The sequence below is a fragment of the Lissotriton helveticus genome, chromosome 12, assembly GCF_964261635.1.
Source record: "Lissotriton helveticus chromosome 12, aLisHel1.1, whole genome shotgun sequence".
NCBI lineage: Eukaryota > Metazoa > Chordata > Amphibia > Caudata > Salamandridae > Lissotriton > Lissotriton helveticus.
In genome coordinates, this window is record NC_136073.1 from 834,728,935 (window position 1) to 834,743,886 (window position 14,952).

A 14,952-nucleotide genomic window follows, 5' to 3' on the forward strand; every position below is an offset into this window, starting at 1 on the left:
TAGCATATGTAGGCGCAAATGAAGTGCCCATTCCAGTTCCCTGCACATGTTAAAAATGTGTTGTTAAATAAAAAAAAACACATTATGATGGAGGCAGAATTCAATCATTTCTATCAGCATTTTTGAATATTCTAAAAAAGAAATGGAGCGAATCTGCAGGAACTACCTACACGCCTCTATCTCATTTGCATGTTGAATTAAAGTATACAGGGAGACCACATCCACTGTCGCCATATAGTCATTGAACTTTAATGGTAGATCAATACTTCTGTTTAAAAAAATTGAGAGCCATGTAGGTATAATGGGAGATTTTTCATACATGGGAACAAGAATAGATCGATAAACCTTGAGGTGTTTTCAAGCAGAGAACCTATTGAATTAACAATAGGTCTTCGTGGAGGATCAGTTTTGTTTTCATGTATTTTTGGCAGAAAATAGATTGTGGGCATGATTGGATGAGTGGTTTTCAAATAATTCTACTCTTCCATTTCTAAAAGACCTTTATTCCGCCATTCATTTAACATTAAATGGAAGGTTTGCATATGATCTTCACTAGGGTCACTGGAGAGTTTACAATAATCTCTTGTTTAATTGCCTATTGGATTCTGCCATGTATTCCTCATGACTGAGAATCATGCTATTGCCTCCTGTGTCACTTGACTTTATTACTATATTTTCATCTTGTTGTAAATCAATCAATGCTTCCTTATTTGTCATGTTGTTCCAAGAGTTTGTTCTATTGTTTATTCTTTTTGTCACCATTTTAGCTAATCCTTCCACCATTATTTCCTGAAACAGGTCAATTTTGTTTGCGGCAGGAAGCTGGGGGCAGAATTTTGATTTCCGTCTGCAAACACTTTCTGTTGATGCATCCGTGGAAACTTCCAAATGCTTGCATAAAGCCAGATCAGACATGTTTATTTTCGTGTACCAAGACCCCAGGCTTCCATTTCCAAACTAGTTAGAGTTCATAATGGGTCCAATTACCTGGTTGTTATCACTGATAATATGGGTTTAATTTCCTCTTTCTTTCGCTGTGTTCCTTTTGAGCATTACATTTCTTTAACTTGATTTTTCGGGTAAATTTGTAAAGATCAATTCTAGCATTCGCCAAGGTTGAATCTAGAGTTGGGTCAGAAAGTTTGTCCTTTATTTAATAATCTCACATGATGTTTATTTATATTATTTGAGGAGAGATTAATAACTAAATTATTTTCGTTTTTTCATTATTGCTTTTTGTTTCATGCTCCTTAACCTCTTTTTGCTCCCCTTTGATCTTGTTTACGAAGATCTTCTTGTTCCTGGTTTGTTTTTCCTCTTCCCCTTTGTCTGGTGCTCATTTGAAACAGGCTGCTCTCCCCAGAAAAATCTAATCTGGGTAATGAGGCTGGGAGATCGTCGTCCTCCGAACTTATTTCACAGCTTTCTACACTAATGGTAGCCACCATTGCTCCAATCTTTTTGGCATCTGCGGCTTGTCTAGTATACAAGTGATCAAAATTCTTCACAAAAGTAAAATTCTGCCTGCGGCATAGTCTCTTTTATCGCAATTAAACTTCTTAGCTTTCTTAATTTTCACCTCATGTTCAGGTTTTTCCAATTGTTCCTATATATTCATCAATGCATTCTTAAGTTCTTCCTTGTCCTGTAGATGTTTTCTTTCTGCTTGTATAATTAGTGTTCGCCTAAGCTTGTTCAAGCATTCAGTTGTATTGTCTTGCCATTGTTTGGCGAGATCCAGGTCTAGGTCACTTAAGGTAGGCAGTAGAAGGCTACATAGACACATTGGTATTCTGCTGCATTCCAAATAGTTTTTTAATGTTGTCATTTCCCACCACTTGTTTATTTCAGTGATCCTTACTTATTCTAGTTCCTTCACCAATCTTAATGGCATCATATCCACCATTCTTGAGCCCCCCGCTCGAACATCCATATCTTTTCCAAACAACTCCTTAGCTTTCAACTGTCATTTTGGACGTCTCTGTCATAATTAATGTCCCAAATTTCCCATCTTCTAGGCCTTGTGCTTATGTTACTCCTCCTTTCCTCTCTCCTAGCTTTTAAAATGTTGAATTTTTTCACGTCATATTGTTGTTTTTTAATATATATATATATATATATATATATATATATATATATATATATATATATATATATATATATATATATATATATATGTATATGTATATGCCTGATCGCTCGGCTTTGGCAGTTGAAAAGCGGGGCAGATAACCTACAGCCAGGGCATCTACCCACTTGGGAAAACATTTGATACTTTTTGGAGGACTTGATTAGCACGCCCACTGTGGAAAAATATGTGCGCACTACGACACCCAGAAGGCCGTGTACATGGCCACGCCTAACCAGGCAGGTGCGTATAATTGAGGTGTGTACAATGAACAGTGCTTCCTGCCCTCTTTGAATCACACGCCACTGACGAAGGGATGAAATTTCCTGAAACGCGTTTGGCGATTACCTGAAGATAAGCTGTGCTGTTTGGACTATCTGCTGGCAAACTGCTAAATAAAATACAAGAGCAAGATTTTACTTTCTGTGGCCTCTTCACTTTGGGCATCCTGTGTTGTTGGATTTATTCGGCCGGCCCCGGTCGAGAAGAGACCCACCGCTGCTTAGTGTTTAGCGGCTCCTAAACCTGCACCACTCCAGTGCAAGCACGAATGGGAGGAAAGAGATCCGGTGCCCTGCAGGGCGGTGCCTGATCGCTCGGCTTTGGCAGTTGAAAAGCGGGGCAGATAACCTACAGCCAGGGCATCTACCCACTTGGGAAAACATTTGATATTATTTTGGAGGACTTGATTAGCACGCCCACTGTGGAAAAATATGTGCGCACTACGACACCCAGAAGGCCGTGTACATGGCCACGCCTAACCAGGCAGGTGCGTATAATTGAGGTGTGTACAATGAACAGTGCTTCCTGCCCTCTTTGAATCACACGCCACTGACGAAGGGATGAAATTTCCTGAAACGCGTTTGGCGATTACCTGAAGATAAGCTGTGCTGTTTGGACTATCTGCTGGCAAACTGCTAAATAAAATACAAGAGCAAGATTTTACTTTCTGTGGCCTCTTCACTTTGGGCATCCTGTGTTGTTGGATTTATTCGGCCGGCCCCGGTCGAGAAGAGACCCACCGCTGCTTAGTGTTTAGCGGCTCCTAAACCTGCACCACTCCAGTGCAAGCACGAATGGGAGGAAAGAGATCCGGTGCCCTGCAGGGCGGTGCCTGATCGCTCGGCTTTGGCAGTTGAAAAGCGGGGCAGATAACCTACAGCCAGGGCATCTACCCACTTGGGAAAACATTTGATATTATTTTGGAGGACTTGATTAGCACGCCCACTGTGGAAAAATATGTGCGCACTACGACACCCAGAAGGCCGTGTACATGGCCACGCCTAACCAGGCAGGTGCGTATAATTGAGGTGTGTACAATGAACAGTGCTTCCTGCCCTCTTTGAATCACACGCCACTGACGAAGGGATGAAATTTCCTGAAACGCGTTTGGCGATTACCTGAAGATAAGCTGTGCTGTTTGGACTATCTGCTGGCAAACTGCTAAATAAAATACAAGAGCAAGATTTTACTTTCTGTGGCCTCTTCACTTTGGGCATCCTGTGTTGTTGGATATATATATATATATATATATATATATATATATATATATATATATATATATATATATATATATATATATATATATATATATATATATATAGATATAGAATACATTTTCCGTGACACATTGACAATTCGTGTGGTGTGAAGTAAATTTTTTAAACGGAGCTATTTAGACCATTAGTCCATAGAGGATCCGAAGATTCCAATTTCAATAAAAAAACTGGACCCGGGAGCTTTTTCTCCCATCATCCACTTCAAGTCCATGAACATTAAGTTTGGTTTGCAGACCCAAAGGTCTCAGATTAGCCGAATGCAACTTAAGCAGAAATGTTACACCAGCCATTACAGAACAAGGGCACTCGGGGTCCCTGGCGTACTGTAAAATACAATGAAGGAGCCGTAAGTGGGCTGGGGGTCGTCCCCCGACAACCTCTCCCACTCCCCCATACCTCCCCAAATCACTTGGTTGGAACCCTAAGAGACCTACCCCCTCTTAAAATCTTGATCCCTACCGACTTTCAACAAGCATGATAAATAGCTAATCTGGATACATCTGCCAATATTGGATATACCATGCTGTACTTTAGTACGTGTGTGCAGCAAAATACTGACAAGACGAAGCAGATCTGTGTATTAATGACTGTGTCCATGTTTGTTTATGAGAATAATTATAATAAACTGCATGTGATATTTCTTCATACTTATATAAATATATACATCATGTACATAAACGTCCATAATTTCATACTTCAAAATTATTTTTGGAACTGTTATAAACAAGGTAGATTGCTGCCAGGAGAGACAGCATAGTGAAAAAGCAGGTTACGGTCAACAAACATGTTAAAAGTAAGCAAAAAAAATTGGTATTTTAGACTAAGGCAATTTCTTGAACTAAAAAGATGTGAAATCTAATAGAAAAAGCAAGTCTTTGAATAGTCCGATTCCTTTTAAACTCTTCAAGGCAGTGTCATCCGAGGTTGATCAACTAGTTCAGGGTCTTAATGCTAGATTTTTCACTAATGTCAACATGTTACATTTTTTTTATTTTTTTATGAGAAGTCATTGCCTAAACAACGGTTTGCTGAAAACCTCACAAGGAATTAAGACCTCCGAAAGATATCTATGCTGACCTTTGACATATGAAGTGATGGTCCGTAAATTGGCACCACAGATTACCAGCCTTCAATAATAAGTTAAACTAACTTATTAGGAATGGTTGTGGTATAGGTTACAGCAGTAGAGTTTTCCATGACAAAGTAAATGTTTGCTAAACGTAAAGAAGACAACTGGGGCGTAATGAAGATTAAACATTATTTTTATCCCTACGCATCAAGTACATATGGTGTTTCCTGTTTGGGCACAACCAAGAGCCATTTTGGACACTATCAAGAATACCAGGAATTCAACCAACAGTGGTTTGTAAGTAGCGTCACTTAACACTGATTGACGTACTGTTACAATTCCACCTTCATAGCAGAACAGTATATTGCATTGTATTGTAATTGCATTTATATAGCGCTTACTACCCCATACGAGGCGTCGAAGAGCTTTTATCAGCGAGTAGCACCCTACTTCGGAACCCATAAAGGATTAGTGTTGAATTAGTATAGTGAAATATGAAAGTATTTTGAGTGGTGGATAGGTTAGTGAGTTATTTGGATTAGGAAGGATAGCGGAGGGATAGAAGAGGGAACCCATAAAGCATTAGTGGTGAATCAGTATAGTGGAATATGAAAGTAATTTGAGTGGTGGATAGGTTAGTCAGTTATTTGACTTCAGAAGGATAGCGAAGGGGTAGAAGAGGAGAAAATGTTTGCATTTATATAGCGCTTGTTACCCCTGGTGGGGTGCTGAAGGGCTTTTTTGGCTACTAGCACACTACTCCGGAACCCATAAAGGATTAGTGGTGAATTAGTATAGTGAAATATGAAAGTAATTGGAGTGGTGGATAGAGAGATTACACTTTGGCCCTCATTATATATTCAGGGATAAAGTCTGGTGCCTCTCCAGACAGGAGGTTGCACAGAGCTCAGAATTATGATTTGTGTGACAAATATTGAATCCTCTTGATTTCCCGTGAAAGATTCAGGCAGGTGAAACCGGCCAAAATGTATTCAGAGAAAAAGCCTGTTAAAAAAAAGGCAAAACATTTAGAAGTCAGTGTTGAATACAGATTTTACATATCAAACTTCTTCTCCACATCAAACTTCTTCTCCACATAGAAAACTAAGAAAAGCAGATATATACCACACCTGATAAATAGCTCAACTGGGGTAATATAATTTACCAGGCATTATAAATACCCTTCCCTATTTCGCTTAACTTGGAATTGTAATGAGGGCCTTTGAAAAGAAAGTCAATTGCTCTTAAGGATCAGCACTAAATTTAACCTAAAAATAAGAACACAATTGGGTAGTATTTGCATACTCATCTCTGTTGCCAATCGTGATTTAGTGCATGGAGTTCACTGTGCTAAGCAGACAACTCTGGTACACGCCTAGGACTGAACGAGCCAACAATTATAAATAATCAGTCTAAAATTAAGGCATCCCCTCCCAGCCTCTTCACTGCCGATGCATGCCAGAGACAGGCACAGCTGCTACTTGCCAGAGTGTATGTTACAACTGTGTTCGCTTCGTAGCAACTGGTAACATCAACTTCCTTGAGTTTGTGTTTTGAGGCCAGTCAGATCCAGAGGTGTGAGTAAACAACTGAATCCTGCCAAAAAGCAGATTTTTATTGTGCTTCAACAGGACTCTGAAAGCGGATGAGTTTGTTACAACTCGGTCCATCCAAATTAGCTAAATATGGACTTGTGTTTACAGTTTTTAGAGAAAGGTGAGTTATCATGAGGATGAAAGATGGACGTTGTGTAACCTACTGTGTATTGCTGAGCAGGGCGCAAATTTGAGGGGTACAACTACACCTCTTTTCAAGCTTGTGCACATTACAGCAATGAACTCTAAAATTGCTTGTAGAAGATATTTTGTTCTTTTTCTGTGATATGCTAAACCCAGACTGTACACCTAGCAAACGATTTAAGGTCATACTAACTAAAAATTGTACAACGTTAAAGCAGGTTAAGTCCACCATTTTGCACAGTAATCAAAATTCTGCGGCAATACCAAGTGCTAACATTGTGGCCCTAGTATACTATTCCCCATGGATTTTTGGGCATAAACAGATTACATTTTCCTATATTTGTTGCAGGGCACACTCAATGAGAGTGTATGTGCCTTTACCTTACAGAAGCTGGAATGTATAATTCTCCCTCTTGGTTAATCATACAACAGTGTGGATTAGCTGCCTTTGCACTGAAAATGTTAACCATGTTCAAACAGAATTAGGATGGTTTGACATGATTATCAACCACTACATCTTTGCTAGTTTAGACTTTCACTTGGAAAGTTAACAAGATTAGTGATGAAAGATTTAAGATGTGAATAAGCGAGTGAAGAAATGGAAAGTAGGCGCTTTAGCCGAACCCCATCTACATTATTTTTAATATGAAACTCTATGAAATATATACTTAAACCATTAGGTTAACATTCCATAAGGATGCACTTTAAAATACTTTTTCGGACATGGGTAAGTTTATTAACATTTATTTTTGCACTTCAGGCACAAAACGAAGTAATTCAAAAACTATTTTGAGAAACATTTATCCTCCCTAATGTTTAATTACGTTAAAAAAAGAATGGTTGAAAATCTTACACAAGAGTGACTCAAGTAATTAGCCCCCTGAAAGGTAACAGTAAGAAGGAGGGTAAGTGGAGCTCTCATTGAGGACACTTGTTGCTTCAATGAAACATTACACCAAAGGGTGTTATTGACAGACGGCCATATTGTAGCTTCTTTTCGTCTTCCCAACACACTGCCCAAGCATCACTCACTTGGAGTGCTTAATCTTTGAGAAGCTGCCAACCTCTGATGTTCTATTGCAACTCCACTGTCTAGTCAGTCAGTCAGTAAAATGTATTCGGTTTTTTACAACCATAAAAGTATACAAATAGGCAACATATCATTCAATTAAATAAGCAAGTCAGAATCATAGAATGCTCAATACACCTTCTTAAGCCTATAATCCAAATGTCTTTAAAATAAAAAATTAAAAAATATCTTAACATTTATTAAAACCAACAATTTCATTTTAAGGGCACATAGTCCTTCAAATATCTCTTAACACGTTATTTGTGTTCTATTATAACTCATTCTCCTTGTAACTTAAAAGATCTGACCCTCATCAGTCCTCTTTATATTTAAGGAGCTCTCTAACTTTTTTTATGTATTTCCCCATGGCACAGGCTATATCTAAATTGATCATTTCCACTAAGAGGTTTACAGCTTGCATCCTGTTTTTAATATCATATTTTTAAAAAATCAGACATAAAAATCACTCTTCGTATTTCTAAAACCTTCAAGCAATCCAATATTATATGTAAAATATCACAAGTAGTTCCTAAAGTGCAGGTGCATTTTCCATTGCTGTATATCATTGAGTTTTTACCCCTTTATTCGCGTTGCAAGGATTTACCCCAATTCTCAGCCTTAGCACTTCACGCCTTAGCAGACAGCTAGGTAGCCTATCAATATAGGGGTAATGTAGTTCATTTTGCCACAGTTTGGCCATGTGGGAAACTGAGCTTTTCCACGAGAGGTAATCCTTGTCCTGGGTTCGAGAAACTTTTTTTCCCAGTATCCTAAGTTCCTTCTTATCTATATTTAAATAGAGGGACTGAGGACATAACTTTAGCTTTAACATACCTCACGCTTCATTGATTGTGGCTCTAGTCTCTTTTGCCCAGGTCAGCTCACTGTTGGCAATTTCGTTCTTACACCACTGTGAGATTTTTTGGTCCTCGCCTGATCCCAAGCGCTGCCAGAAACGTAATAAAGCCATGCAGGCTGTTATACCCATGAGGTGATTCCCAATTCTAGTCTCACTGCTTGTACCATAGACGATCTAGGCAGCGAGAACAGGCTTTTAAGAATGTTTCCCTCCTCTTTGTACCATCCATTTTTGCCACTCAGAGTACCTCTACACCATACAAGAATTGTGGAGGGACCATTGCTAGATAGGCCTTTAAGACCGGTCTATCAGACATTTCCCCATACACACTATTGAATCTTTTTAATCCCTTCACTGAAGCGGATGCCCTCATTTTTAATGCATCAAGATGGGTATGCCATTGCAGGCTACTCTCGAACCACATCCCCAGATATCTGTATTCTGTTACTTTTTCCAGCATCTCAGTGCCCAGATACCAGGAGAACCTTGTTTTTCTTCTTCCAAAACATAGGATCTTGGTCTTTTCCATGTTCACAACTATTTTTTTTATTTTGCAGTATTCTTTAAATTTGTAGACCAATCAACAACCACTGTCTAGTCTCTAGAAATAAATTTCATAAAGGGCCTTTTTGCCTTTTCCGCAACTGTACCGTAGAACCTCAACCACTTTCTATACCATGTTACATTACAGGAAGAAAAGAAAAAAAGGAGTGCAGCAGCTGAAATTATCTTTGGAAGCCCTGCCCAGGCTGGCAAATCCCTAGACTACCTAGTATCGATTCCACCTCATGCCTCCTTCTTCAAACCCCCCTGTACCTCCAGTATTTTACCTGACTCTTGCAGTTTCTTTTGCATCCTTGCCTTCCTTGTCTCAGAAACTTCTCCCTTGTCATTTGCTCTCTAGATCTGGGTCAGACTCAGATTACGAAAAATATGTCACCCTGCACCCCCACCCAAAAAAAAAGTCTGCCTTAACCCCAGGTCTGCTGCAAGTATGCTGAATGCTGTAAATTGTGTGCTGCAGAAGGATACCTAAAATGGAGGTGTTCATTAGCAGAGATAATCCGGTATTCTTACAGATTTATGGAAGTCAAAATATACTCTTACTGGGCATAGGGTAATTTTTGCTATTTCCAGTTTGGATGATCAAAAGGCTGATAACTAGGTTCCTTGGTGTGTAAACGCACTACTTTTTAACATTTTCGCAATTGATCCATACTCTTGATCAGTTAGGAATATTAAAACCAACTCTCAAGTAAATTTCAAAATCAAAGTATTTAAAAAAAAGAAGGAATATGCTACTTACCAGTATGCATCTGTTCTTGGCATAGAGGGCTGCAGAGTGGTACATTTATGAATAGATCGCCATCTGGTGTTGGGCTCGGATGATTGCACTTTGTTTTTCTTCTGGAGAAGTCTTTGTCGTCATAGATGACTCCTCCTCTCGGTGTTAGTGCGCATGGGCATCGGCTCAATCCTGAGATTGTTTTGCCATAGTAGGGTTAGATGGAGTAGTGTAGTATAGTACATAAAGATATGCCCATGTAAGTGTATCTAAATAAGATAATGTTGGGACAGACACAGGTTTCCGGGGAGGCTGGGAGGGCATGTACCACTCTGCAGCCCTCTATGCCAAGAACAGATGCATACTGGTAAGTAGCATTTTCCGTTCGAGGCATATGGGCTGCAGATGGTACATTTATGAATAGATTGTAAAGCAGTTACCTACCTAGCGGTGGTCACCAGTGTCTGTCGCAACTGTTTGAAATAAAGTTTTTAATACAGCTTGGCCCACTCTGTCTTGTTGTGCAGCCTGATTTTGGAAAAGGGGGGTGGTGATGGACAGAGTTTCTGAATGATGCAGAATACTCTTACCAAGTCAATAGATCATGGTTTTAATCCATCACCGTTTTTTAGCTCACTGCACCATCCCAGCTCAGAACCTGGCTATATGCAAATTAGTCTGTTCCTGTCCCAGTGCACGATGGGAACAGGGCAAACCAAACTACCAAGCCAATTCTTATACTGGGAAGGAAACAAGCTTCCGGGGACCGGTTTCTGGCATCACAGCCTTCTTCGACCCGGCTTGCTTGAATCCTGATGGTGCAATGAGCAAGGGACTCACGTCTGAGTATACCCTCCCACACATAGTGTGGATAAAACGATTTTGGAAAAGGGGGGTGGTGATGGACAGAGTTTCTGAATGATGCAGAATACTCTTACCAAGTCAATAGATCATGGTTGTGCAGCCTGTACATCAACACAGTAGTGTTTTGTGAATGTATGTGGTGTAGACCAAGTTGCTGCTCTACATATGTCATCTAGGGGAATGTTCCCTAAGAATGCCATAGATGCTCCTAGTTTTCGTGTAGAATGAGCTCTAGGAGGAACAGTTAATGTTCTCTTTGCTTTAATGTAACATATTTGTATACATCTTACAATCCATCTAGCGATGCCTGCTTTAGAGATAGGATTGCCCTTATGTGTTGGGGAAAATGCTACAAATAGTTGTTTAGTTTTCCTGAAGTTTTGTGTTCTTTCTATGTAGTACAAAATGGCTCTTTTGACATCTAGTGTATGTAAAGCCCTTTCTGCCACCGTCTGTGGCTTTGGAAAGAAGACTGGTAATTCCACTGGCTGATTGATGTGGAATGCTGAAATTACTTTAGGCAAGAACTTTGGGTTTGTTCTAAGAACCACTTTATTCTGGTGTAACTGTAGGAATGGTTCTTGTATTGTCAATGCCTGTAATTCACTTACTCTCCTGAGTGAGGTAATGGCTATAAGGAAAGCCACCTTCCATGTAAGGAATTGTATTTCGCACCTATGCATAGGTTCGAAGGGTGGCCCCATTAGTCTGGTGAGTACTACGTTGAGGTTCCAGACTGGGGAAGGTGGTAATCTTGGTGGAATGACTCTTTTAAGGCCTTCCATGAATGCCTTTATTGCTGGTACTCTGAACAGTGATATGTGTTGCCTGTTTTGTAGGTACGCTGCTATAGCTGCTAGATGTACTCTGATAGATGTGTACGCTAGATTACATTGCTGTAAGTGTAATAAGTAGCAAATAATCTCCTTTGTTGATACGTCCAGAGGGTTGATATTGTTATTAGTACAGTGTATAGCAAACCTCTTCCACTTAGCTGCATAACATGCTCTGGTGGTTGGACGTCTCGCTTGTTTAATTATCTCCATGCAATTTGGGGGTAGATCTAAGTACCCAAATTCTAGGATTTCAGGCGCCAGATCGCCAAGTTCAATTGAGTTGGATCTGGGTGCATTATTTCTCCATGGTTCTGTGTAAGATGCATGGGTAGAATTCGTAACTTTTGATGTGGCACTTGTGAGAGTTGCAGGAGCGTGGTGAACCACGGCTGTCTTGCCCACGTGGGTGCTACTAGTATCATGGTCATTGAATGTTGTTGCAGCTTCCTGACCACTAATGGAATTAGTGGGAGAGGGGGAAAAGCGTATGCAAATTTGTTGGACCAATTTATCCATAACGCATTGCCCTGCGACAGGTGATGTGGATACCTGGACACGAAGCTTTGGCATTTTGCGTTCTGATGAGTGGCAAAGAGGTCTATCTCTGGTTGTCCCCATCTTTGGAAGAATGGCTGCAGTATTTGATGGTGCAGTTCCCATTTGTGTATTTGTTCCGACTGTCTGCTTAAGATGTCTGCTATCTGGTTTTGGACTCCTGGTAGGTGTTCGGCTAACAGATAGATGTTTTGAGGAATGGCCCATCTCCAAATTTCCTGTGCTAGTCTGGATAGTTGGAGAGAGTGCGTCCCCCCCTGTTTTTGAATATAATACATTGCTGTCATGTTGTCTGTTCTGATCAGGACTGCTTTGTTGGTAACATGTATCTGGAAGGCTTTCAATGCTAGAAACACTGCTAGTAGTTCTAGATGATTGATGTGCAGTGTTCTTTCCTGCACACTCCACCTTCCTTGTACTGTGTATTTGTCCATATGCGCTCCCCATCCGGTGAGCGATGCGTCTGCTGTTATGGTCACCTGTGGAATTGGTTCTAGGAACGACCGCCCCTTGGTAATGTTTGTTATGTTCCACCACTTCAGAGAGCGGTGTGTGCGGTCGTCTACCAACACCAGATCTGTAATCTGCCCTTGAGCCTGATTCCACTGTGTCGCTAAGCATTCTTGTAGCGGACGCATTTGTAGTTTGGCATATGGTATTAGCAGTATGCAGGATGACATCATGCCTAATAGCTGCATGAACACTCTTGCTGTTAGGGAGTGTTGTGGCTGAAATCTTTGAATGATTGTAAGCATTGTTTGGATCCTGACTGGGTTGGGGTACACTTTGGCTTTTTCTGTGTCTATAGTAGCCCCCAGATATTGTTGAACCTTGTTTGGTTGTAGGTGTGACTTTGTGTAGTTCACCGTGAACCCTAGCTGGTGTAGTAGCTGAATTGTCTTTTGTGTGTTTTGAAGACATTCCTCTTGTGACCTGGCCTTTATTAGCCAGTCGTCCAAGTATGGGAAGACATGAATTTGTTGTCTTCTTAGGTGAGCTGCTACCACTGCCAGGCATTTTGTGAACACCCTTGGTGCAGTTGTGACGCCAAACGGAAGGACTTTGAACTGATAATGTTGTCCTTCTACCACATACCTGAGGTATTTCCTGTGGGCTTTGTGAATAGGGATATGAAAGTAAGCGTCTTTTAGATCCAGTGTAGAAAGAAAGTCCCCTTTCTTCAGTAAAGGAAGTACTTGTTGGAGCGTGACCATGTGGAAATGTTCCGAATTTATGTATGCGTTGAGAGGTCTTAGGTCCAGTATTGGCCTTAGAGACCCGTCCTTTTTGGGAATTAGGAAGTATAGGGAGTATACTCCTGTTCCTTGTTGTTGCTGTGGAACCTTCTCTATGGCATGCTTTTCTAGTAGTGATAGTACTTCTTGTTTTAACAGTGCCAGGTGATCTTGTTTCATTGGACGCTGTTTGGGGGGGATGTTTGGTGGGGTAGCTGTGAGTTCTAGGCAATAACCATGTTGGATAATTTGTCTTACCCACCTGTCTGATGTGATGTTTTCCCAGACAGGTAGGAACTGTGATAGGCGTCCCCCGACCGGTGTTATATGGTCTGGGGGGAGCTGTATGAAGTCACTGTTTTGGGGTTGGAGAGTTGCGGTTGTTGTTGTTTCCGCGACCTCTACCCTTGTTGTTGTTACCCCTGTAGCCACCTCTAGAATTACCTCTGGGTGATGTAGGTGTAAAAGAGGTTTGCTGCTGGCTTGTACCTGTATTTTTGGATCCTCCTCTATAGGTGGATCTACGAAAGGAACCTCTTTGTGTCGGCTGTTGCAATGCTCCCATTGATTTAGCCGTTTCGGTATCCTTCTTCATCTTTTCTAGGGCCTCATCTGTCCCTGTGCCGAAAAGTGTTTTCCCATCAAAAGGTTGGTTCAGTAACGATGTTTGTACCTCTTGTTTGAACCCTGATACTCTGAGCCATGCATGTCTCCTTAACATGATGCTTGTGTTTGTAGACCTTGCTGCAGTTTCTGCCGCGTCTAGGGCGCACTTTATCGAAGTGTTAGTAATTAACTTCCCTTCTTGTATGAGTTGATCTGCCCTCTTCTGATGTTCTTTAGGGAGATGTGTGATGAGTTTTTCTAACTCCTCATAATGCGCTCTGTCATACCTTGCAAGTAGTGCTTGCGTATTAGCTATGCGCCAACTGTTTGCCGCTTGAGATGCTACTCTCTTGCCAGAGGCATCTATTAGTTTAGACTCTTTATCAGGAGGTGGAGCTTCTCCTGTAGATAAAGAGTTTGCTCTCTTACGAGCGTTTGTGACCACTAGTGAGTCTAGAGGAATTTGCCCTTTAATGTATATTGGGTCTTTTGGAGCTGCCCTATATTTTTTATCGATTCTTGGGTTCAATACCCTAGTCCTCACTGGGTCTTTGAATATCTCTGATGTATGACTGAGAAGGCCCTTAAGCATTGGTAGTGTTCCTGATGTTCTTTGTGCAGTAGGTAGTGTTTCTAATAAGAGATCCTGTATTTGAGGTTCTGCATGTAGTTCTACCTTATGATATGTTGCTGCTCTATTAATGAGTTGTGCAAACCCAGTATTGTCATCAGGAGGTGAAGGTTTTGAGGGATACAATTCAGGGTCGGTATCATTATCTGACCCTACATTATACTCTTCCCATGGGTCTGCCTCCTCTGGGATTGTGTCTTCATCATCAGGATGTTCCCCCTCCCCTGTGTCACTCTCTACATCTGTTGTAGGTGTAGATGGTCGTGTGGGAGGAATATTTGGCCTATTGTGAGGAAGAGGAGAAGATGGTGTGTGTCTAGGTTTGGGAGAAGAGGGAGGAGTTGTATTCGTCCCCATTGTTCTCTTCTTCGGATGAGTCTTGTCGTCCGAATGTTCATTCTTCCTCTTTTTAGGTAGCTCTGTGACTACCTTGCCAGTCTTTGGGTCAATAAACAGAGTCTTTTGTTTAGGATCAGTCCCGTGTTCCTGTGTCGGTACCGCAGTTTTAGGGTCCGAA

The 14,952-nt window shown here is 40.9% G+C and overlaps 1 protein-coding gene across 3 annotated transcripts in view; it reads right to left on the bottom strand.

Moving 5' to 3' along the window:
* Positions 1–14,952, bottom strand: part of RFX2 (regulatory factor X2) — a 125,950-nt gene that overhangs the window by 75,138 nt on the left and 35,860 nt on the right. The gene's annotated exons all lie outside the window — the stretch shown is intronic.